Genomic DNA, 22,388 nt, shown 5'->3' with positions numbered 1-22,388 from the left:
AGTGCCTTTTCCCCCACGTTGAGTGGGGCCGGAAGGCCAATGGAAATGGGTTCTACCAGCCAATCTGGAAGGCAAACAGGAATCGGTCACCCCGTTGGCATCCTATGACTTGTCTAGGAAAGAGAAGATTTCATCTTTTTTCTCCTGACTAAATTTTAGTAAGGCCTATATCATTACCTTAAGGAAAACCATGTGTTCATTCATTCCTTCAGTCATTTATTCAACCAATATTTAATGTGCATCTATTATGTATTATGTATACGTATTGAGGATATCATAATCAATCCCACAAAGTTTCTCCAGAGCTTTCCAATATAGTGAATGCACAGCTAAATAAACAAGTCATTATGGTCTAGTTATTATGGTAAAGAAATACCACAGTGGTGTGTGCCATGCAGTCAAGTGCTTAAGATCCCACGGAGGCGCAGAGCAGAGGACCCTTCCTGAGGCTGTGTTAGGGCTGGGGGTCTCAGGGAAGGCTGCTTTTTTCCGGGCCTCGGCTTCTAGATCTGCACCTTGACTTGGTGATCTCTGTGAAGGTTGTTTGTTTCCCTGTCCTAACCCCGAAGAAAGTGTGAGGCTGTCCTGTGGAAGATGCATGAGAAGCACAAGATGGATCCCATCCTTCAAGGGGCTTAAAGCCGAATTGGGAAAAGAACTTCATACTTACAGAACAAGAAGGAAAAAATCTAAAGCATTCTGTAGGTCAGAGCATTGTTATATGATGAATACAATAAATACTAAAGAAAAAAAAAGTTCAGGAGGGGGAAAGAGTAGAATGAATTGGTGTAAGCAGGAAGAACTGTGTGGCAGAGGTGGACATTTATTTTGGTTTTAAATAAAGTATAGGATTTGCATAGATGAAGGGCAGGTTGGGGAGGATACCAAGGCATGGGAGTTGGGTAGAGATTAACAAAGCTTGCATTAAGAAGTGAACTTGGCAGATTGAGGAAGAGCCAAAACCTGAAATGATTTGTAATAGTTCACAACGCAATGCCCAGCTGGTTTGTAAATTCCCACATACACAGGGTGAACACATATCCAGGGTAGCCCTGGACAGTCCTGGTTTACGTGCCCATTTTCCTGGTGTAAGTATTCACAGAGCTCCCTTTGAACACTCTTCAAAGTGTTCGTATTAAAAATGATTAAACAAAGGTATCATTTCTGATAAATCCTGGATGTTAATTTTGACCTTGCCTGTTCGTCTTAGGGTACATGCCATGCTTGAAGCCATTGCTTCTCCTTTTTGTGCCTTTGCCTATCGATGAAACGCTTGGTGCTTTCATTTATTCCTAGGAACCTATGGATCTAAAAGAAATTTTCAACCTCATTCTCTCTTTAGTAGAACATAACAATTCACCTTTAAAAGTTGCAGAGAAGTAAAAACTCACTCGTCTCTGCTCTAGCAAAGTGTGTGTGTGTCCTCTCTCCTCCCAAGTGAATTTCCAGGTTTTCAAAGATCTGTCTTTGTCTAAAAGGGTTGGAGAACTGAGTTGGATGACTTGGAAAGTATTTAAAAATTCTTTGGACGCAGGCATCACAGAAATACCAGGTGGCCATTGGGAAGTGAGGGGGTGGATTTCATCCAGTGGTGGCTCCATTTATCATGTTCAGTTGATGGGCCAACTAGGATTCTGGAGCAGAGAATAAAGGACTGTACAACGTGGGACTTGATCTTGCTCTCACAGCTGGTAATCCCAGTCTGCACTGGCCTGGGTTCCAGCTCACGTAACCACTCTTCAGGCTCTCTCCCAGCCAGCGGGGACGAGTCTAGTTGCTGGCACAGTAGACCCAACACCTTTTCATGAGTACTAAATTTGCAAAAATAATAAATGAAAATGAGGCTGTGTGTCATTTCAGCATGTGTTCTATATAATGAAATAAGATGGTGATATCAAATTACTGGCTAATTTAATTGCCCGGAAAAATTAATTTCTAAAAATGCCAAATAATTTCCAAATCAGATAGATTAGAGCAGCAGCATCTATTTTTGGTTTGCATTTAAAGAGAAAGACATACAGTATGCTCAGAGATTTTTTTTCTTTGAAAAATCTATAAAAAACTACTTTATCCTGGGCTGGGTACCAGCTCAGGGTAAGAGTGTCGGGGTTGGGGGCGGGGTGGGGTGGGGTGGGGGAGGGAACCCTTTTACTTTCCTTTCATGTCTGAGTTGCACTTATTTTTATTCTGGTTTCTTCTGACTAGTTTGTGTTTAAATTGTAGAAGACTGGCTTAAGATTTGTTAACTGGCCTGTGAATTATGCATTTCTGGTACAATTCGGAGCAGTAAGGCATTAAAAGATTGCCTGAAGGTTGCCCAAACCCTGATCTGGTTCTATGCCTGAGGCTGGTGATGAACGATTATGGTGACATCTCAGACCCTGGGTCAGTGATTTAAAAGACTTTAACCCATTCCTCCCCGAAGGAGACCCAACCCTTCTGTTGTTTATTTGGTTCTAGTAAATCTCACTCTTGCATATCAGTATTCAGATGCAGCAATGGATAAGGTGTCATCAGTGGTTATTTCTGTCCCTCTTTGACCGAAGTAGATGAGATGTTCAGTGCAGTGGCCAAAGGTGGCTTGGCTACTTGCCTCAGCAGCCAAGAACCTTTGGAAAATAGCAGCATTTAGATTCTGAGGACTTAGTGTGTTGTAGATGCATCCTTTATGCAAATACTCTTCATGTACTTTCTGGCCTTTTATCATAATTGGACAATGAGACCAATTTTATTGTACATTTCTATTATTCTTTTAAATAAAAATTTGCGTCTGTGGCCATGCCACCCTGAACAAGCCTGATCCCGTCTGATCGCGGAAGCTAAGCAGTGTTGGGCCTGGTTAGTACTTGGATGGGAGACCACCTAGGAAGATCAGGTGCTGTAGGTGTAAAAAATAAATAAATAAAATAAAGGATTGTAAGCTGACATGTTCTTGCAATCTGTGAGGTCAACCAAGGTTTGCCTCGCCTGAAAAAAAAAATGTGCACATCTGATATGGGGTGGGCATTGGTGATGGAAGCCATCTTATTTTAGCAAACTGTAGAAGTTGAGAGGCCACTGTGTGAGCTTAAAGGAAGAAAGGCATTTGCAAAAGTAACGGAATAGTATTCCATTATCTATCAGTCATTGATGGAAAGGGAAAACAGCCAGCTCAGCAGGATGGCTCACTTCAAGTGCTCTTATTGAGAGGGCCACCCTTAATCAAAATTAGTCTTCGGACTATATTTATTAATACATTTATATACTGATAGGCTGTGCCCTGTTGTCTTCAAATGAAATTCTAGATTGGCTTGGCCTCTCGCTTACTGGTACAGTTTTTATTTCAAAACGTAATGAGGTTAATATTTCTAGCAATAGTGATTTAACTGATGTAAAACATCTCATCCAAAATGTCATTCTCTGTGGTACCGATGAATGCTCCCAGGTCAGTTCTAGGCAAAGTGAAGTAGGACAAGTTTATTTTCAACTTCCCTGACTGCCTCCAAATGTGGTCACTTTCCTTTCTTTTTAGGACTACCTCCCTTTTCTCCTTTTCCCCCATTCCAAAGCCACCCCCACCCCGCTCCTTCCTCCCTTCTCATAATACCGTTCTCATGCCCTTGATTTTTTCTTTCCTGCTAGTAAAGGAATGATCCAGAAACCTCACTTGTACTAAGGGACAAGTGACTTCTTATATAACCCTTCTTAGGGTACTTGCATTTTAAAAGGGCATGACGAGAACCACCTTTAAACCCACGAAGGGGATCTCTGATGGCCAGCTTTTATGCGTTAATAGGAGGAGTGTTTTGTCAGGAAGAAGCTCTTGTGAGCTTTTTATTTAGCCCAACTAGAGGTTCTAAACTGCATGAGAACCTCTATTAAATATAAAAAATATTTTAAAAAATCATCAGACTCCCAACATAATTATGAGGGTATTTTTAATAACTCTTAGTTGAGAAATAGACGAGGCAGCATAGTATATAGTTAGAAGGTACACTGCAGCCAGATTGCCTGGCTTTACTCACAACTCTGCTTCTTTCTACCTGTGTGACCCTGGGCAAATTACTCGACCTCTCTGTACCTCAGCTTTCTCATCCATAAAATAGGAACAATAATGGGAATGTACCTTATTGGGTGATTGCGAGGATTAAATCAGTTAAAGTGTAGATAGATGGTATTTGGAAAGTGCTTGGCATATGCTGAGCACTCAAATGGTAGCCATGATGGTGAGGACGATGACAACGAGGATGATGATGGCGGAAAAATATGGAAAAGTAGAAGGGTATATTTGTGCGAGACCTATTATTTATTTAGCCATGATTTTTGATGTGCGTTTGGATTGCTAGATCACTTGCAGCGATCTCCAGCTGTCCAGGGGTCTGCGACCGTAGCCGGAGTTTGCAGTAAAGGCACACTCTGGCCGGCCTCCTTTTGCAGAGACAAGGAAAGGCAGAAGCAGTCAGCGCCAAAGCAGGATTAGACTTTGGAGCTCCCAGAGTTTCAAAACCCAGGAGTTCTGTGAGATATGTTCATTTTTCAGTTAAGGCTCCATTTATTTCCCTTGTGTTCAGGGCTCAAGGAGGGAACCACTATTTCCTTTACTTTATGAGTCACGGTTCTGTTCTGTCATTTTGGGAAGGGCCTCAGGCCCTCAACAGTGTTATCACTATACAATTATCTCGAGTAAAGGCACACAGCAAAGAGCGTTTCCTTTTTGATGTAGTTATAAATGTCGCGTCATTTTGAGATTTAGGAATGTGATCAGGAGCTCTGTTTCCTAGTCGAACAGGGTATAATTAGAGTGGGACTCTGGGCCCATCCCTCACAAGACACTGTGACTGGGGAAGGTGAAGCAACGAGCTGGTTTGCTTCCTCTGTATCAGAGGGGTATCTGGAAAAGAAGTGCCTTCTCACCGATCATCTGAGCTGCTCTTACGTGGTTGCTTGCTCCAAGTCATAGAACCAGTTTGTCTTCCCAGAGGAACAACGCCTGCTCTCCAGAGAAATAACAGGTTGGAGTTTTCATTCATCCACAAAACCCCTGAGCTGGGGTGAGTGTGTGTGAAAGGAGAGACACTGCATGTTGTCATTTTTGGTTGTTTGAAGACAGGCTGAAAAGAAATCAAATCACTCAGACAACCAGTTCCCTTAGGATTAACCTCTCATCAGATTCTACCACCAAAATAGAGGAGGCTTGTCGAATGACGCTATGAATGAACGAATGCGTGTATGCATGCATGCTTGGCCAACTAAGCTCTTTGGAAGAACTTTCTTGCATTGTTCCTGTCCTAAGAAACATTCATTACACATCTTCCATCTAACAGACTTTCTGCTCTGTGGATAGAGTTGAGTGTCACAGTCCCTGCTCTCTAGAGGGTCTGAGTTCAGCTAGAGAAACAGATGAGAAAACCAAAAATGTCAGAAGAGCACATGAGTATTTCTCAGAGATCTGCACCAAATTTATAGGAAGGGTGCCTCTGTCTGGGAAAAGAGTAGAATCACGTGTTGATTCCCTGAATGGGTGAAGAATGAAGAGGGGCTACCAAGGCAGGGAGGAGGGGATGGCATTCAGGTAGCAGGACCACACGTGCAAAGGAGAAGGGGTGCGTGCCCCACGGCAGAACTTCCAGTAGGTGCCAGTTAACACGGGACCCTCCGGCCAAGCAAAGGAGTGTGGGCTCGTCTGAATGCGGTGGCCGTGTGGGGTCATTGGGCAAGAATGAAAAGTTTTTAAGAAGGGGGTGTGACCTGACTGAATTTGCCTTTGACTAAAGCTAGACAGTGAGGTGAGGATTGTGCCTAGGGGAGAGAGACTGCAGGCAGGGCAGCCAGTTAGGGGACCATCGGCTGATCTGGGCAAGAAATGATGGGGCTTGAACAAAGGCATAACGATGGATATACAGAGTAGGGGACAAGCTTGCAAGCCATTTGGAGATAGAAGCAGCAGGATTTGACTAGAGGTAAAAGTGAGGCAGAGGGAGAAGTCTAGGCTGCCTTCTAGGTTTCTGTCTTGGTTGACGGATCGGGGGCGTAGTTGGGAAGTAGTTGCTGGTTGGTGTAGGTAATGGAGATGGGGTAGGTGAAAATAACGCCATCCCTGTAAAATACAGAGAATAAACCTTTCCCATTAGGAGCAGTTGCCCCACCCCACCATCCCAAATGACTGTTGGGAAAGTTGGGAAGTCTTTGGTACTTTTCCTTAGTTACTTCTCTCTCAGCAGGCGTGTTTATATATGGTATGACACTATGCGAGGCCTGGGAGATGCAGTCATGAGTGAGGTACAGATCCTGTTCACAAGGTTTTTACACGCTGTTCTCTTCCATACACACTCTCCATGGCCTGTGCTCACATTCTCTGCGTCCTACTCCAAAGAATTTGTTCTTCGTTAGCTATTGCCTCATTCCAAATAGGATGTTTGCCAATAAAGGCTTAGGAGATTTGGCTATTCTAGGCGGGTGTGCTTTGATAGGAGAGTCTGGAAGTTGAAGAGCTCCTTATCAGAAATGATTCATTCTAATGGTGGAATTTCCCCACCATGTCAGACAGCGGGAGAGATGCTTTTGGTCTGTGAGGACTTCCTGATGCTTCGGCAGGCAGACCACTAAGGCGGCAGGCTGCTCTGCCTTCATCTGGGGCCAGTCTCCCACTCCCAAACCCTCGCTCATGCTGAGACCACACTTCAGCATTCTTTACTAATAGCGAAAGACTCTCCCACCTTTGGAATAAAAGAAAGACCGTTTTAGAAGGTTTAAGAGTCCTGAATCCTTATATAGCCCCAGGAATATAAATTCCCTTTTCTCAATCAATTTAGTTACCCTCCAGCAGCATTAAAATTTAATATAGCTGGAATCAGAACCACCTTCCCTCCAACTTTGTTTTTTTCTCCCATAATCTCAGTTATAGACCCATTATTCAGCAGCTCTCAAAGGACTGCGTTATCAGAAACAAGCTCTACAGGCTTTTACTGTATCCTTGAAGCCAAACACAGCTTAAGCTGAAAGATACATAAAGTCGAGGAAGAAAGAAATAGTTGATTCTATATAAACGATGCCACTCCTCCCGTATCCTGATTTTAAGATAAGAGACCCTCAGTATTGGGTGACCCCAGGCAGACTCTCTTTGCTCTTCTAAACGTCTGATGCGAGAAGCTTCATTCATGCCAATAGCTTGAATCAAGTGAAAATAAAATACAGGTAACATACATGAAGGGGCGGCATCTTTGCTTGGGCTCCCTTATCTCAATTGCCCCTGAAATTCAGCAACCCGCAAAATTCTAGATGGGAAGAAATATTAGAAATTCCCTGGTATAAATGATCACATAAATACTGAATGGGAGAGATACAGCCTAAAAGAACTCACTGAAATAAGACATAGGTATTGTGTTCAGCTTTGGGGCCACAGTGGAGGAATCTTGACACCCTGGGCCTATAACAAAGGGAGCAATTAGAATTGTGCAGGCCATGAAACCAGACAACTGGACTTGTAGTCCAGGTCTTAGGGCCAGGGGAAGCTTGGAGCAGAGCAGTCCGGGGTAGGAGGTGGGTGGGCAACATGGCACTCTTCACGTGCTGGAAGGATTATCACACAGAATAAGGACAGGTATCAAGCCCTTGACCTTAAAAATCTAGCCCATTGTTTTGTTTTACATCTGAGACACCTGAAGCCTAGACAGTTAAACGACTTTCTCAAGAGCAGGCCTGAATAACTGCATCCTGTCCTATTAAACAGTGGCTGCACATCAGAATATCAGTAAGTCCCTGACCCCTGGTCTGGATATGCTACTGCACTTTATAATTGAGCCACTGTTTATTTTTTGAAGGCCAACCATGTACAAAGTTCTGTACTAGATGCTAAAGGGGACTTAAACAGCATACTTTGACCTCTGCCTGCAAAAACTTCTAGTCTTTATCAGGGGAGAAAAGATTGACACCCATGAGGAATGAACTAGCTGTAGTAGGCAATATACCAGCAGTCCAAAGAGACATGGAGTAGTAGATGCTTTTATGGGTTTAGAGATAAGGAAGATTACTTCAGCTAAATGCTAGGTTACAAGGTGATAAGTTTCTGTTTAGCTGTCTGTCATCTATGTCTTTTCCTCACATAAGCTTGTGGCTCCTTGTGCCTTATGTTCTTCCTTGTCCCCATAGAGTACCCAATATGTGCCAAGCAAATAACAAGTGCTTAGCATAATTTAAATCAAAAGTTTTAAGGAGATGAATTTTTAACGATGCTCTCCTTTTTAAACTCATCTGTTCAGACACATATTTTCCAAAGAGGAACAGGAGCTTGTTTGGGGTGTGGCTGGGGCCACAGTCTGGGGCACACTGGGGTCCTGTTCTTTTCTAGGTCTTTTTCTTCTAGCTGAAAGCTGATAAGGACATTTGTAATCTTTCAAGATACCAGGAGAGTCATAGGGATTCTCTGAGATCTTATTCTGCTCTATTTCCAACAAGAAATGGAAAGGAGGAGAAGAATGTTCCAGATCGGAACAGGCCTCTTTCATAGTGTTTTGGTGTTTTGGTTGGGGACAATACTGGGAAGTGCTCTATTTTCCTGGGGTTGTCTAGCTTCCCAGCTAAATCCAGTGGTTCCTGTTGTAAGGGGTAAACAGTTGTCACCTAACCCACGAGCTAGGGATCTGGAACCAAAGCAGTCACCATCTACTCTTCTGAAGGTCAACCCTGTTCAAGAGTCTGTGCCAGCAAGATGGTAGCAAGGAAGAGAGAACACTAGGAGTGAGGAAACAGTTCTAAATGAGGTGTTCCCACCAGAAGGCCTCCGAAGCCTATCCTAGTTTAACAATTTTATTCCACAGAAGAAACGAATATTTGGCTATGAGCCCCACTTAGCTCCTGCACGCTTGAGACAAGGTGCTCACAGGCTTGAAGAGAAAAGAACCCTGTGAATCTCCCTGTGAAAATGAACTTCATTGTTCATACTGGTTCCATGGAGAAAAATCCTGTGCTCGAGGAAGTCACCCCTTCCCTGAGCACATCTGCAAAACGTCCTCCAACCCGCTCCACGCCGAAGTCCGCGGAGCAGCCTGGGACCCACAGAAGTTCTGTGACACCGAAGGGGAGCCGCCTCTAGGCCTGGAGGGTCAGGATGGGCAGGGACGAGGGAGTGCTCCGGTTTTCAGAGTCGCCCGCACCTCACAGCCCCAACCTCCTCAATTATCAAGGAAAGAAGATAGATGTAGAATCTCCAGTTTAGGCTTAAGTCAAGTGAGAAAAGACTTTCAGTTTCCATTTCAAGAGTGATTTTGCCATATATGTATCTCTGAAGCTGCCTGAGGAGGGGGCTAGGGGTTGGCCTCTGCCCTGGTGACCTCAGACAGCAGTTAATCTCCACGGAGCCTCTCTAAAAGGGGGACAAGCCCCACAGGGATGTCGTGTCAGTTTACTAATGGCTGCAAAAGGCTTTGAAAACCCCCAAGTCCTGGAGGAGTGCTGCTCCCAGCAAAGGGAAAAGGAAAACTGCATTTCCAGGACGCTGCCGCCCATTGACATTCCTCCTTGTGAGTAAAGGAATCTGTGGCTTCTCCCAATCCTGAACCCAACGTAGGTGGACCGGTTTTCAAACTGCGTCAGGATCCAGGAACTTCCAGGTGACAAAGAACTCAGCCCTGGAAGAGTGAGAAGAATTCAGAATAGGGGTTTGGGGGAGCACTGAGATAGTTTTAACATCCTCTTAGCATGTCAGAGCTGCCGCCCAGATCCAAGGGTGTCTGGAAAGGGAGCTGCTGCAATTAGTTAATATATTAGTAAATTTATTAATCTAACATTTATGGAGTTTATTATACAACTTGTATACTATTCAACATATGATACAAATATTATATAGAGTATACGTGTTTGTATATATAGTTTTCTCATGCGAAGTATTAGGACACAGTAAATCCCTCAGAAGAATTCTTCAGTTTTTCCTGAGACTGAAGCGTTCACACGTTAATGAACACAAAATGCAAGCCATTCGTGATACCAAACTGCATAAACTATATACACCCAAGTGAGTGCCAGAGTGACTGCAAAGTAGGGAAGCCACAAACCTAAAGTGTTCCAGTATCTGGTGGTCACCCCTGGGGCCCATGCATAGACTTTTTAGTTATCTGTCTTTCGAAGTGAAAATGTTTTTTGTTAGCAGTTTTCAAAACTGCAAATTGTGAACGTCTCCAAAAAATATCTTACAAATGAACCAAACATAAATATACTACGTCTTAAAAAGGTGAAAGAAACCCAGAGTTTAGCTCCAGTCCTTCTGTTTCCAGCTCCCTGGAAACACTTTTTCTTGTGGGCTCCACAGATTGAGGATGGACAACGAACCAACATTATACTAAGGGGTACTGAATTGTACATTCTTCAAGCAAAGGTGCCTGAGTTAGCTTACCATTTAACCAGACTCCTTCATCTAAGACATAAACCAAATTGCACTGGGAAAAGTTATATTAGAATACAGGTTTCTGGAGGTGGCTTTTAAGTGTTCAGTTTCCAAACGGACAGGTACGCTTGAGAATCATGTGTGTTCCCTGGTGAAGTTCATTGTTCTTCCTAGGCATTTCCAAAGCCTCTTGGGCTCACCTCTGCCTTGGGACTCAGGAAAGAATCTTAGGATTTTCTCTCTGGTGTTCATCTCTTCCGCTGGACCATGAGTTCTTTGAGAGCAGGGACATGCCCTTCTATTTCCAGCCTCCAGCACAGTGCTTATCAAATAATAGATACTCAATAAACATCTTTTGAATAAACAAAGAATCCATAATTTAGCCACAGTGCAGACTGAAAAGGACTAAAACCCCAGGTCATCGTCGGAATGGAAATGGTTCACTTTGGACACCCCCACCACATTTTAATAAGTTTATTGGAGTGTTATAAATAATGGTTTGGTGACAGTGGGGAGTTTTGTAAAGAAGGGGAGGACTAGGGCAGGACCAATGGACAGTGTAGATGTGGGTCTAGCTCCTCTGACAGTAGCTGGTGGTCCGGGACTGTAGCTGTCAACCTGGATGTCTTCAATGCTTCTCCACAGCATCTGGTCAACCTGGATGTCTTCAACGCTTCTCCACAGCATAAGGCATAGACTAGGGGGTTAGATGATGGAGGAGCCATAATTTCTATTGTCTCTTCTTTTCCCAGACTCCTTTGCTCCTTCTATAGCACTATCATCTCATTCTCCTTCAAAGAATGTCAGATGGGAAAGGTGAGCAGAAAAGAGTAAGAGCAGCAATGATTTGGGGGTTGCGAGTTCTTGTCCAGCCTTAGTAGCAGAGGAAGTGTAGAGGCGGGGTGGCCCCAGGGATGAGAGAGGAACAGCCTCTACCCTGCCATTACTGCCACTCCACTCTTCATGCCTGTGGGGTTTGGTGTCACACCCTATCAACTAACCAATGAAATAATGCTTAAAAAACTATTTTAGAGATAGGGTGCTCTATAAATATAAAGTATCATTATAATTGTTATTAAATCTTGCCAGAGTAAAATATTTCCTTTTGGATGAAGTTGTTTGGCACACGGGAAAAATAATCCCCGCTGTTAGCCTTACAAATAGCTAGCAAACATTTACTAGTCTACCATGTGTGAGAAGGGGAGGCAGTGGTTGGGGGTCTCTCTCTCTCTGTATATACATATTCCACATGCCTTCCCTCAAGAGGCACATGGAAAATGCAATGAATGAAGTCATTCTTGCTCTCACCTGGTTTAAATCATTACTTGCCTAGTCAAGGGGGCCGGTGCCTATTTTAAGGAACCAAGCAGAAATCAAGGTTTTCATTTCAGATGGCCTGCTAAATGATGCCTTCTCCAAGCCTCGGTGTCTTTTTTCTTTTTCTTTTCTTTTCTTTTTTTTTGTAAAATGAAAGAATGGAGGGAAATGACCAAAGAGGTTCCTTTCCATCTCTGGTAACTAATGAATCTCTGTGGCTAATAGTTCTTAACTCCTATCTCTGGGATGCTGAGGGTATCATGAGATTAAGAAAACAATGTTCAGAGATCTTTGAAAGAAAAACGCCAAGGAAACAAGGGTGCAGCTCGGGGGGATGGAACCGGCTCCAAGGTCCATCCCCGGCTCTGCTCCACAACCTGCTAACTGTCTAGATTTAGGCAAATCATGTAACCTTCTTGTCTTTGTTTATTACGTCAGAAAAAAAAGTGCGGCTAGTAAGTCCCACCTCAGAAGGTTGCTGTGAGGCTCAAAGAGGTATATGAAAAACTATTTTGTAAAATACTCTTCATGTATTAGTCATCACGAACCCTGGCTCTGCCACCAGCTACAATGGAATGTGGGGGCTGCCCCGAGTTTTCCCCCCAGGGTCTCTTTCAGTTTTAACTGTCCATTTGTTCATGATGATATTTCCACGTGTGTGTGTGTGTGTGTGTGTGTGTGTGTGTGTGTGTGTGTGAAGTACCCTAATGACTACCTATATGTCTTAGAATCAACAAATATACACATATTTTTCATTAGAAGGGCTTAGATGTCATCCAGTCCAACCAGCTAAGTCACACAGCCATTCTCTGTGTGGCATCCTTGATAACGGGTTAGTTACTGTGATCGGGAAATCACGCCGAACAAGGGAGTTGATTTTGATTTTGAGCAGACTTATATATTAGTAGGTTTTTTTCTCATATTGAGCCAGGTCTGCCCCTTGGTAAATCCTTCCCACTGGTCCTACTGTCTGTGTTTGGGAAACCTAAACAATTTCAAGTTATTGGTATTAGATCTATCTCATACTACTCTCTTGTCTAAGTTGATAATGATCTCCCTGCTTCGTAGATAAAGAGGAAGAACAAAGTTAAGTGACTTGTCCCTGGTTACACAGTAGAACTCTTCAGAGAATGATGAGAAATTCGTGACTGCTGTTCGCGCCTTCTGAGCCACATAGAAATGCTCTTTCGACTTACATAGGGAAGCCCCTGTTTCCTTTTACCAACAAACAGCAATCCACTGCTTTGTTTTGGATTCTTCTGTTTAGCTAGATGTTTTTATTACATTAATTGTAAAAGGTTTTTGTGGTTGACCAAGGCTAACTCATTAACATACACATAGAGGAAACCAACATATAACCAAAGTGATGGATCAGGAAACTCTGGGGAAAGCTGTCCTGCATTAATGTTTTTACATCAAACTTGAAATAATATTAGGAAAATAGAAAACACACAGACATAGAAATATCTCTGAATTTTGAAGTAATGCTCTCAGTTTGAATGAATTCAATGATGTAAAAGTAAAGAAACTGGGGAGAAAAGATCACAGAACAGAAAAGTTAGGAGCATTTGAGCTTTATTTTGTTGCAATATGGAATATCATCCTCGGTCACTCATTTTTAAAAAATTTTTAGGTATTTGTCTTAAGAGTAAAGTCACCACAACAGAAAAATACACAGTACTTATGTTTTGTGTGGAACAGCAGGAAAAAGGCAAGAATAAATAGGGAGACACTGTCCCATTTCCACAGCTTCTATGGAGAGATTGCCTGGATCTTTCAGGAGCTCCACAGTGAGGGGAAGAAAGCAGAAGTCTGTGACTTCTTGGTATGAATAGTCAGCTTTTCCCTTAGAAATTTAATGCATCCTAAAGGGAAATGTGGAGATTATATAGGATTCACTGCCTCTTCACAATACCAACCACATTTTATAAGCAAGAACAACAAGGCCCAGGCAATCGTAGGGCCACTGAGCAGATTAGGCAGAGCCAGCGCTAGAGCGCTGGACTTTGAGTCTAAGCCCGGCGCTCTCCCCACTGTATTACTGATGACTTAATTCTCACTGTCCAGAAGATGGACACCCTAACCACAATTGCACCTTCCTTCCTTCTGAAAGCATAAAGAATTACTTAAGCCTTTCATTCAGCCACAAAGAAAATCTTATCATTAACTCCTTCAGTTATAGCTCAATGTCACAATTGCCTCAGCTGCATTTCTCATTGTTAGATTTAGTATATTCCAAGGTTAAGATATTTGTCTTCTATATTTGCTGGAAACAAAGGAAGAATTTTAATAGCTGTACAATTAGAGGAAAGAGAGAAAGAAAGAAAGAAAGAAAGAAAGAAAGAAAGAAAGAAAGAAAGAAAGAAAAAGAAAGAAAGGAAAGAAAGAGAGAGAGAGAAAGAAAGAGAAAGAAAGGAACTAGGCTTTTTATCTTTCAAAGTAGGGGAGGAAAAATAACATTAACACAAAGGAACACTCTTACTAAGAGTAGGTGGAGAAAGGCATCTGAAAAATAATACCTCAAGATGCATTGAAACATTTTAGGGAATTAGGGAATTCTGATCTCCTGAAAAAAAAGAAAATTAATATTAAAGACAAGCTGTGAGTTTCCATCTGGCCTTGCCGCTTTCGACTAACGCTTCCATGACGGAATTCATCTGTCCATCAACTGTCAAAAATTCTCCTGTCAGTAAATCCCACGATACCCCAGCAAGCCCACCCCGCTCAAAATATTCCGTGCCACAAACTATTCCGAATTCTGAATTCTTTTTTTTTTTCAAGTCTCTGTACTATAAGACATAAAAGTTGTTGCCCTCTCCTCTTTTTTCTCTTCCTTTCCCCCAAATCTCTCTCACCCACACCCTCTAGTATGAGTGGATGAGGGAACTTGAGTGGAAAATTTGGGGAGCCCTCAATCATTTGGAGATTGCATTCCCACCAAGACCCTTCTGAGCTTTTCTACTAGAGTCTGACAACAGACAGCCCACATCTGTTTTAAAACACTGAGTGGTTGTGAAGTGTGAACTCCCCACTGTTTAATGTAACTACATGACTATTTAATGTACACAGTGGTAGAGCCGCTCAGAATGCCAAACTGTTGTGACATGCCTGAAGGACATATATAAACATAATATACTGTGGTTTACGGTGACAAAGAACATCTATGCCACAAATAGGGAGATCTGTTTGTTCACCAGTGAGGTCTTTCCCCCGCCCCATCGCCCATGTCAGTAGTGAAATTGACACGGGGCTAATGAATCGATAAATCCAGAATGGGCATAACACGCCCTATTGTAATAATTTTAAATCTCGAATTTCAAAACCACTTATCTTTTAAATTAAGCTGAATATATAATGCAGAGGGAAGGGGGGTTGTTGCAGAGAGGAATGAAAGTGGGGAATGCTGAAGATTTTGGCCTCTTCCTAGAGACTTTAACTTTTGTGGGCATTGGGAGAAATTAGGTGACATTTTGGTGCTACTTTTGGTAAATTTGTGGGATGTAATTTTCCGTATATCGCCATAGATAGAAAAACATCTACAGCTACTGCTACGGTTAATAAATGAAATGAGAGAAGACATTATGGCTTTGCAAATATATTTCATTTTTGATATGTTTCTCCCAAAGGTGAATTCTTGTACTTCTGACATGTCATTAATCAATTGATCAGAATCTGTTATTTTACATCTCATTGCTACAATTCTAATTAACCTTTGTGAGTTAAATACTCACCAAAAATCAACTCCAACGTAGCCCCCTTTTCTCTAATCCAAGCATTTCAATAAAAGCTTTTCTTTTTTATCAGTCTTTTATTAGGAATTAAATGGAAAAGATCTATTCTGTGTGGTATCTACTGCTCTTTAGGGATTTTGAAAACCTAGAATAAAATCTTTAGGCATGAAAAACATACGAATATTGTACTCTTAGTAGGTCTCCAGAGTGTAGACTCGGCCATTCTTGAATATACATCTAGGAAAGTGTTTTTTTTTTTTTAATTCAAAGTTAACTGTTTCTCAGAAAATAACTATTTCCATGGAAAACAAAACAAAACATACTGAAACAACAACAAAAAATCCCTTTGTAAATGATACCAAGAAAGAGAAGGGAGATTTATTTTGAAAAGAAATTTTAAACCGCTATTGTTGGTAGCATTTAAGTTATGCTGTTTTGGGTACAGACTAAGATTCAACTTTATCCATTATTGAAAATAGCAATGCGAAGGTCCTGGAATTGGGAAGACTTACTCTTGCCTCGGACTGTTACGTTTCGGGGTTCCCGTGATCGGTATATTACTGTATCCTGTGGTTCGCATAATTTTCCCCAACAACTTAGCAACCATCGAGGGAATAAATCTGAGAAGGCCTTTAAAGCAAAATAGTGAACGCTTTCCCGTTTGCCTTCGAACCGCAGCCTAAGTCCCGCGACAGATGAACTGTCCCAGGCGCTGAGGACTTTTCTTATAATGCGAATTTTAAAAAAGACATGGGGAACGCAGCTGAGAGAGGAGCCGAGGATGGAGAAATTCAATAACACAGCAGAGAGGGGGGAAAACCACTTTTGTAGATCAGGCAAATAGGAAGTTTCAGTGTATGGTCTTTTAGGAGCTGGTTGTCCCTTTAAAATATGGTGAAAGTGGTTTTTTGCTTGGACACGATTTCCCATTATATTCTTCTCCACTCATCTGCTGCCTTTCGTCACACTGAACGTTACCATCCCGGAGAAACACCTCACATTAGCTCCTAATGCGCGTAAGTTTCTGGTTACAGGGCTGCAGATGCTGTCTGACGTTACCAGCCTTGCACTGCCCAGCGGACTTTAACGGGCTTTTATTTTAATTTCCTTTCTCCCGCTGGTTGCAACTTTGGAGCCGAACACAAACCTCACCGCGCAAACAGGGTTAGTGCCTCTTTAAGGAATATTTAAATTGCATTTCCTACTGTCAGTTAAGTCTCATCAATCATGTTTTTAATTAAAAAGAAGGACATCTACATCCCACTTTCGACTCAAAGTGCATAATGAAATTGTAGATTGGGGCAGCGCTGGAGAGTTTGAGCACCGCTCAATGCATTCTGCGGAGATGCGGGGGAGGTCAGGAACACTGGTGCATATGCAAGTGGCAAACAAATAACACTCCTGATAGGGCCGGGTGACATGTGTCAGCCCTTGTCATCGAGAAACAAGAAAGGCAATGTGCCCAGACAAAGGGTAGGGTGGAATCTCTACACACTGGCAGAACCTGACCCACGCGTGAGGGCTTTGTGTAGCAGATGCCTCTCTCATTGTTCTGTGCCTCCCTCCCCAGTACCCCTGACAACAGCCACTGCCGCTGGCATTCCACCCTGACATCTGTTCAGCTTTATTGATGCGGCCCTGGAGGAATTCCCAGTGTAAACAGGGAATTCTCTAAGGGAACCCCATGTTGTAAAGGGATGAGCTGCATAATGCAAAGATTTAACCACTATTTAAAGGTGTGACACTTGATTGAAAGTGACTTGATTTTTACCCCCCTTTCCAATCCTACCTCCCGCTCCACCCTTAACAGTATTTGGCACACACTGGCTGCGGCGACACCCCACCTTCTCCTCCTCATCGCTTTGTTTTCCTGATGCATAACTGTTAGAAAGAATGAAGGGTGCGGGGCCTGGGTCCCACCGTCCAAAAGAGCCACTTAAAAAAAAAAATTCTGGGTTACAGTCAATTGAATCTACTTGTCGCGTTGGGATCCTGCCCGTTGCCCACCCACACTTCTGGCGAGAAACAGCTTGAAAGTCACTTGGTCCTGTGGCTGAAACTAATGGGGTGGGCTTTGTGCTCCTTGCTAGAAGCAACTGTGGCAATTTACAGTCCCTGGGCAGAGCCTAGTTGGACCAGTTCTGGCAGTGCTTTAACCTAGGGGATTTGCCTTTGGAATTTTATGTTTTTGGCAGTGCAGCCGTAGGATGTTAATACGAATTTTTTAAAAAGCAGACCTGTTGAGAAATGCAATGCATTCATCTTTGCCCCAGCAAATGTACACGTGCTCTCTCTCAGGCCAGCTCTGAAATGCTGCAGCCTCACTCAACTTCTTGGCTGATATTCAAGTACAGGGAGTGTCGTGAGAGCTCAAGCCACTCACATTTTCTTGCTGAGCTGAACTGTGCAGAGAGCCGTCAACAGGGCCCTGGGCAGCGTGACTGCATCTAGTTAGGAGTGAACTTGACTTGTTATAATACACGGACACAGTATCTCTTGTGACACTGTGGGCTGGGTTTGGATTCGTGTGGGTCCAAATCCCCACTCCCTTCCAATCCACTAGTGGATAGATGAAATTTGAAAGTTACAATGACTCCCTTCTGACTGATTCAAAATAAATGAGGTTCTGTGTTATCATAATAAGGGCAAAAGAAAATGGCAAACTTACCAAAGTACGAAGTCCAAAGTCATAAAAAGAATCCGTCTCTATAAGGGCCTGAAGCATTGCTGACTGTGTTTTCAGAGAACAGATATCAAGAAGGGGTGTGTGTGTGTGTGTGTGTGTGTGTGTGTAGGCCTGTTCTTCACCTAGAGTTTTAAGACCTGCTTTCAGCTGACCCTTTTCCTTTCTTTGACAGAAGGTGTCTTACACTATAAGGCAGCAGATCTTTCAGTCAAAGGAGCTGACTTGCCATTCAGGCATGCTGCTGTTCCTGCTGCCACTGAATGAATTTTTACTTAACAGTGGGAACCTTCTAGAATTTTTTTTATTTCTAAAAATAATTTGTATGTTTTTTTTCTGATTGACACAATGCATGATTATCTTAGAAAATTTACAAAGCATGGACAAGCAAAAGAGAATAAAATGAAAACTACCCATTAACTCACCAGTCAGGAATAATCATTAATTCCCTTGGTTAGTCTTCTTCCAGTCTTGTCTCTCTATCTCTTAGTTAAAAAAGAGCAATTATCCTATGTTTGCTCTTTTGTAGTCTGTTTTCTTTTTAACTTGCTACCTTTCAGAATTATTAAATATTCTATAACAAATTTGAAACGATTATGTAGTATTCCTTTGTATATCACAGTCAATTATTCATTTCAAGACAAATATGGTTTTCGCTATTGTATTTATTATAAACAATGCTGCAAGGAACATCTTTTGTTGGTAAAGGTTAAGCCATATGCATGTCTCTTTGTTTGGGACAAACCTTTAAAATATAATTGCTGAGTCAAAAGCCATATGCATTTTTTAAGACTTTTGATCCATATTGCCATACAACCTGGGAGATTGTACTACCATACTCTCACCAGAGCATCCCCAAATGGAAATCTTGTCAGCATATTACGTGTATCTGTGTAATATGGAGCTATTTGTGGAGAGGCCACAGTCCCTTTTCCATAGATTCATGACAGCATTTCTAATGAACGTGTCCATTCCCAAATCCCTCCTCATCTATTCTTTGCTGCGTGCAATGGTTGAAAAATAATAAGTACAAACGGCGAAGTGGTGATGGAAGCCTCTGAGTCTGGCAACATCCAACTTCCCTTCCTGTCCACTTTAAAGTGAAAAATAAGTTAACATTGACATTTTTACCAGTCACAGATTTAAAATGAAATGAAAATAGGATTCAGGCCCCATTCTGAAAAATTCACATGAACACTCCGGCATGTCTATCAAGACCTGTTGGAAGGTGGCAAAGACAAGATGACTCACAGCTTTGCAAAAGAATGCCCTCTCATTGGAAGGGGACCATTGATGGGCTGCCCCTTTAAGCACAGTTTTTCTTCGCTGAGTCTGAATATACCTTTTGGGATTCAAAATAATTTTGCAACAGTGGATACAGACCTTCTTTATTTGTTATTGGTCTGGGAACAGCAACAGATTAAAAAAAATATTACCGGGTCAAATAACAGCTGTTATTAAGTTCAGCTTTTATTATCAATTTGCCAGTAGTATCCGGCAGTAAAAAAAAAAAAAAAAAAGTCCACATCTGAGCTTTTTACTAATCAGTACTCTCATTTCACTAATATTCTAACGACTGTCAATTTACTTCAGTGCTGCCATTTGCAGAATTTTCCAATTAGCAGCAAACCTGTTCCACCTTCTCCTGTAATTACGGGGGACTCAGTTCAGATCAGCTGCGGCCAGACAGCATGTGATGTCGTTGCCAAAATCTGTGCAATGTTGTTTTTAACCTTTGCATGTGCTGGCACAGTTTTAACATCTCTGTTTGTAGGCAGGAGGCTCCCACAGTAGTGGCATGTGTCAAAATATCAAAATTATTTTTAATAAACACACAACGAGGATGAAAACATAAATATGGGCATATTTGGTTTTTGGAACAATTTAACGTCTGTTTCAGATTTGGTAATGTTTCCCCAGCTCTACCCCATTTATTTATTTATTTATTTATTTATTTATTTACTTATTTATTTACTTATTTATTTATTATTTATTTATTTTTAAAATCAAGAGTCCTTTGAAAAGGATCAATTGAGAGCGGCTGAGTTAAACCAATTTCTTCCTGCTTCCTTCACTAGTAAAACAACAATTACTTAAAAATCCTAAAGTCTGGAATGGAGGGATTCAGTGATCATGTAGGATAACCCTCTCGTTTTTAGAAACAAGGAAAGTAAAGCCCCAACTGGAGAAGGGACTGACCCAAGGTCACATTGCTAGTTATGTGCGAACTGGGGCTAGAGCCCAGGTCTTCTGCTTCCAGTCCCAATGTTCCTTCCACTACCGCATTTCTTCCCCTCCTTCTCTGGGTGGCTTCTAAATATGGCAGTAGAAAGAACAGGAAACCCTCACCTGGATTCCTCATTTCATGGACTGCCTCGTTTCACAGATGTTGCTAGCAACATCAAAACCAATCAAATTCTCTGAAAGCTGCCTAAACAGCTGACATTGCAGTAATAACAATAGTGCGGCAATAACTATTATTGCTACATGAAAAAAATATATTTAATAATAAGCTCATTGATTTTTAACAACATCTCTGTGTTGCCTAATTGATGGGAAGTTGTATGTTTGTGTAGCCGATGGGGGTTATGAATTAAATATGGCCGTCTTTCCTTGAGGGATGCATGTCAATGCAAGAAAGACGGAAGATCTACATTTCCCCCAAGCAAAATAGTTCCCTTGTAACAGAAGCAAGGAAGACTGAAATGCGAACAAAAATAAAAACCATCCATCACTGTTTATTAAGTGCTGCTACTTGAAGGTAAAAGGGATATTGAACTGTTTTTAAATTGGAAGGAATGTAGCTGGACAAAATATTGATGGTAATATTAGCTGGGTGACAAATTTTATTCTTTTGTCCACATTCATCAAAGGAGCAATTTGGAGTGAATGATGCTCTCTATGCCCATAAACTGATTTTTCTTCCCTTTTTATTTTTTAAGCACACTTGTTTATTAAGGAACATGTTATAGGAGAGATGGTACCTCCATCTGTACGAGCCAAAGTTTCCACAACTGCTTTAGACCAGGCCATGCATTGATCTCCAAGGTGCGTGTATAAAATTTAATACAGGCTTCAAAATTGAGGCAGACTGAGTCTGTTCCCACAATTTAAAAGAAAAGGGGTGGATCAGATTTGATTTCATTTTTAGCTGTGGTTTTCAAGTGGAAGTTCTGAAGCATTTATTTATTTTTCCAAATTTATAGTGTGCCCCTTCAGTCCAATGTTCACTGGCTGCCGTTCAATGAAAACATCCAAGTTTCTATGGCAAAATGGGCTGAGGCAGGGAAATGAAAATTGAAAATGTCGGCTGACAATGAGAATTTCAATAAAAATTTAGTTTGAAGTTTCATTCGCTGCAACTCTACTCAACTGCAAGTCATTTTTGTTTTTGTGAGGTCGTGAAAGTGCCGAGATGTTTCACAAAAACCTTACCAGGCAGTCGTGTACTCAAAAATAAATGGATGGTCGGATTCAAGACTCGGTCCAATCTCCAGTGATTTTAGAAAGGCCTGCTGTGTGTCCAGGGCTGGTCTGGGGGTCTGTGACCCCAGCACCTCACCTTAGATTTTTGGAATCCAAGTTCTTCCAACCTCAAACATGCACTTAGCCAAAATGACATTCTCATTTCTTCTGAAAAATGTCATCATCCCAACCAAAGTGAATTCATGGAGCAACAGAAAGAGGTTTGTTCGCAAGTAAATTTATAAACTTAAAAATCCCTTGGACAAGGCCGCTGGAAAGCCCAAAGCGGATTTTCTTGGATGTCGCTTAACTTACATAGCTATCCCACTTCTCAACTAAATGAGGAAACTTTTAAGAAAGCTAACCAGAGTCAATCAATCAGTTAATCAATCAACGAGATTTTAATGAGTCCCTGCTAGGCACTGAGTATTGGTAACATTTATGCAGGCCTTTATGGTTCCCAGCACATTTCACGTGTACTGTCTTATTTGCTTCTAATAGTCAGATATTAGTAGTGAGGCTCAGACCAGTTCAGTGATTTCCCTAAAGTCACACAGCTATGAAGTAATGCAGGTCTTCCAGAACTTTTTTTTTTACTACACTATTTGAGATAACATGAGTCAGTGTAAGATTAAGAACCAAGTAAGCAGTGCAGTCAGAAGTGCACTTGATCTTGGATGAGACTCCAAGATGTGGTCTGAATAAACCAAAAGGCCATGTGTACCTGTCTCAGTACGGTGTCACAGCCAAACATTTCAGTAGCTAAAAGTAATTTTAGTTTTTTTTTGAGGCATTGTTCAAAGAAGGCTAAAGTAATTAAAAGGAATTTAATTCA

The 22,388-nt window shown here is 41.8% G+C and overlaps 1 protein-coding gene and 1 pseudogene across 1 annotated transcript in view; both read left to right on the top strand.

Moving 5' to 3' along the window:
* EBF2 (EBF transcription factor 2) overlaps nt 1-22,388 on the top strand; it is a 182,215-nt gene that overhangs the window by 83,487 nt on the left and 76,340 nt on the right. The window lies entirely within an intron of this gene.
* On the top strand, nt 2,769-2,887 carry LOC120613530 (uncharacterized; annotated as a pseudogene).

The sequence above is a fragment of the Pteropus medius genome, unplaced genomic scaffold (assembly GCF_902729225.1).
Source record: "Pteropus medius unplaced genomic scaffold, Ma_sr-lr_union100, whole genome shotgun sequence".
NCBI classification, from domain to species: Eukaryota; Metazoa; Chordata; class Mammalia; order Chiroptera; family Pteropodidae; genus Pteropus; species Pteropus medius.
Note: the sequence above shows the minus strand (reverse complement) of the source record. Positions and strands in the feature narration are given on the sequence as shown.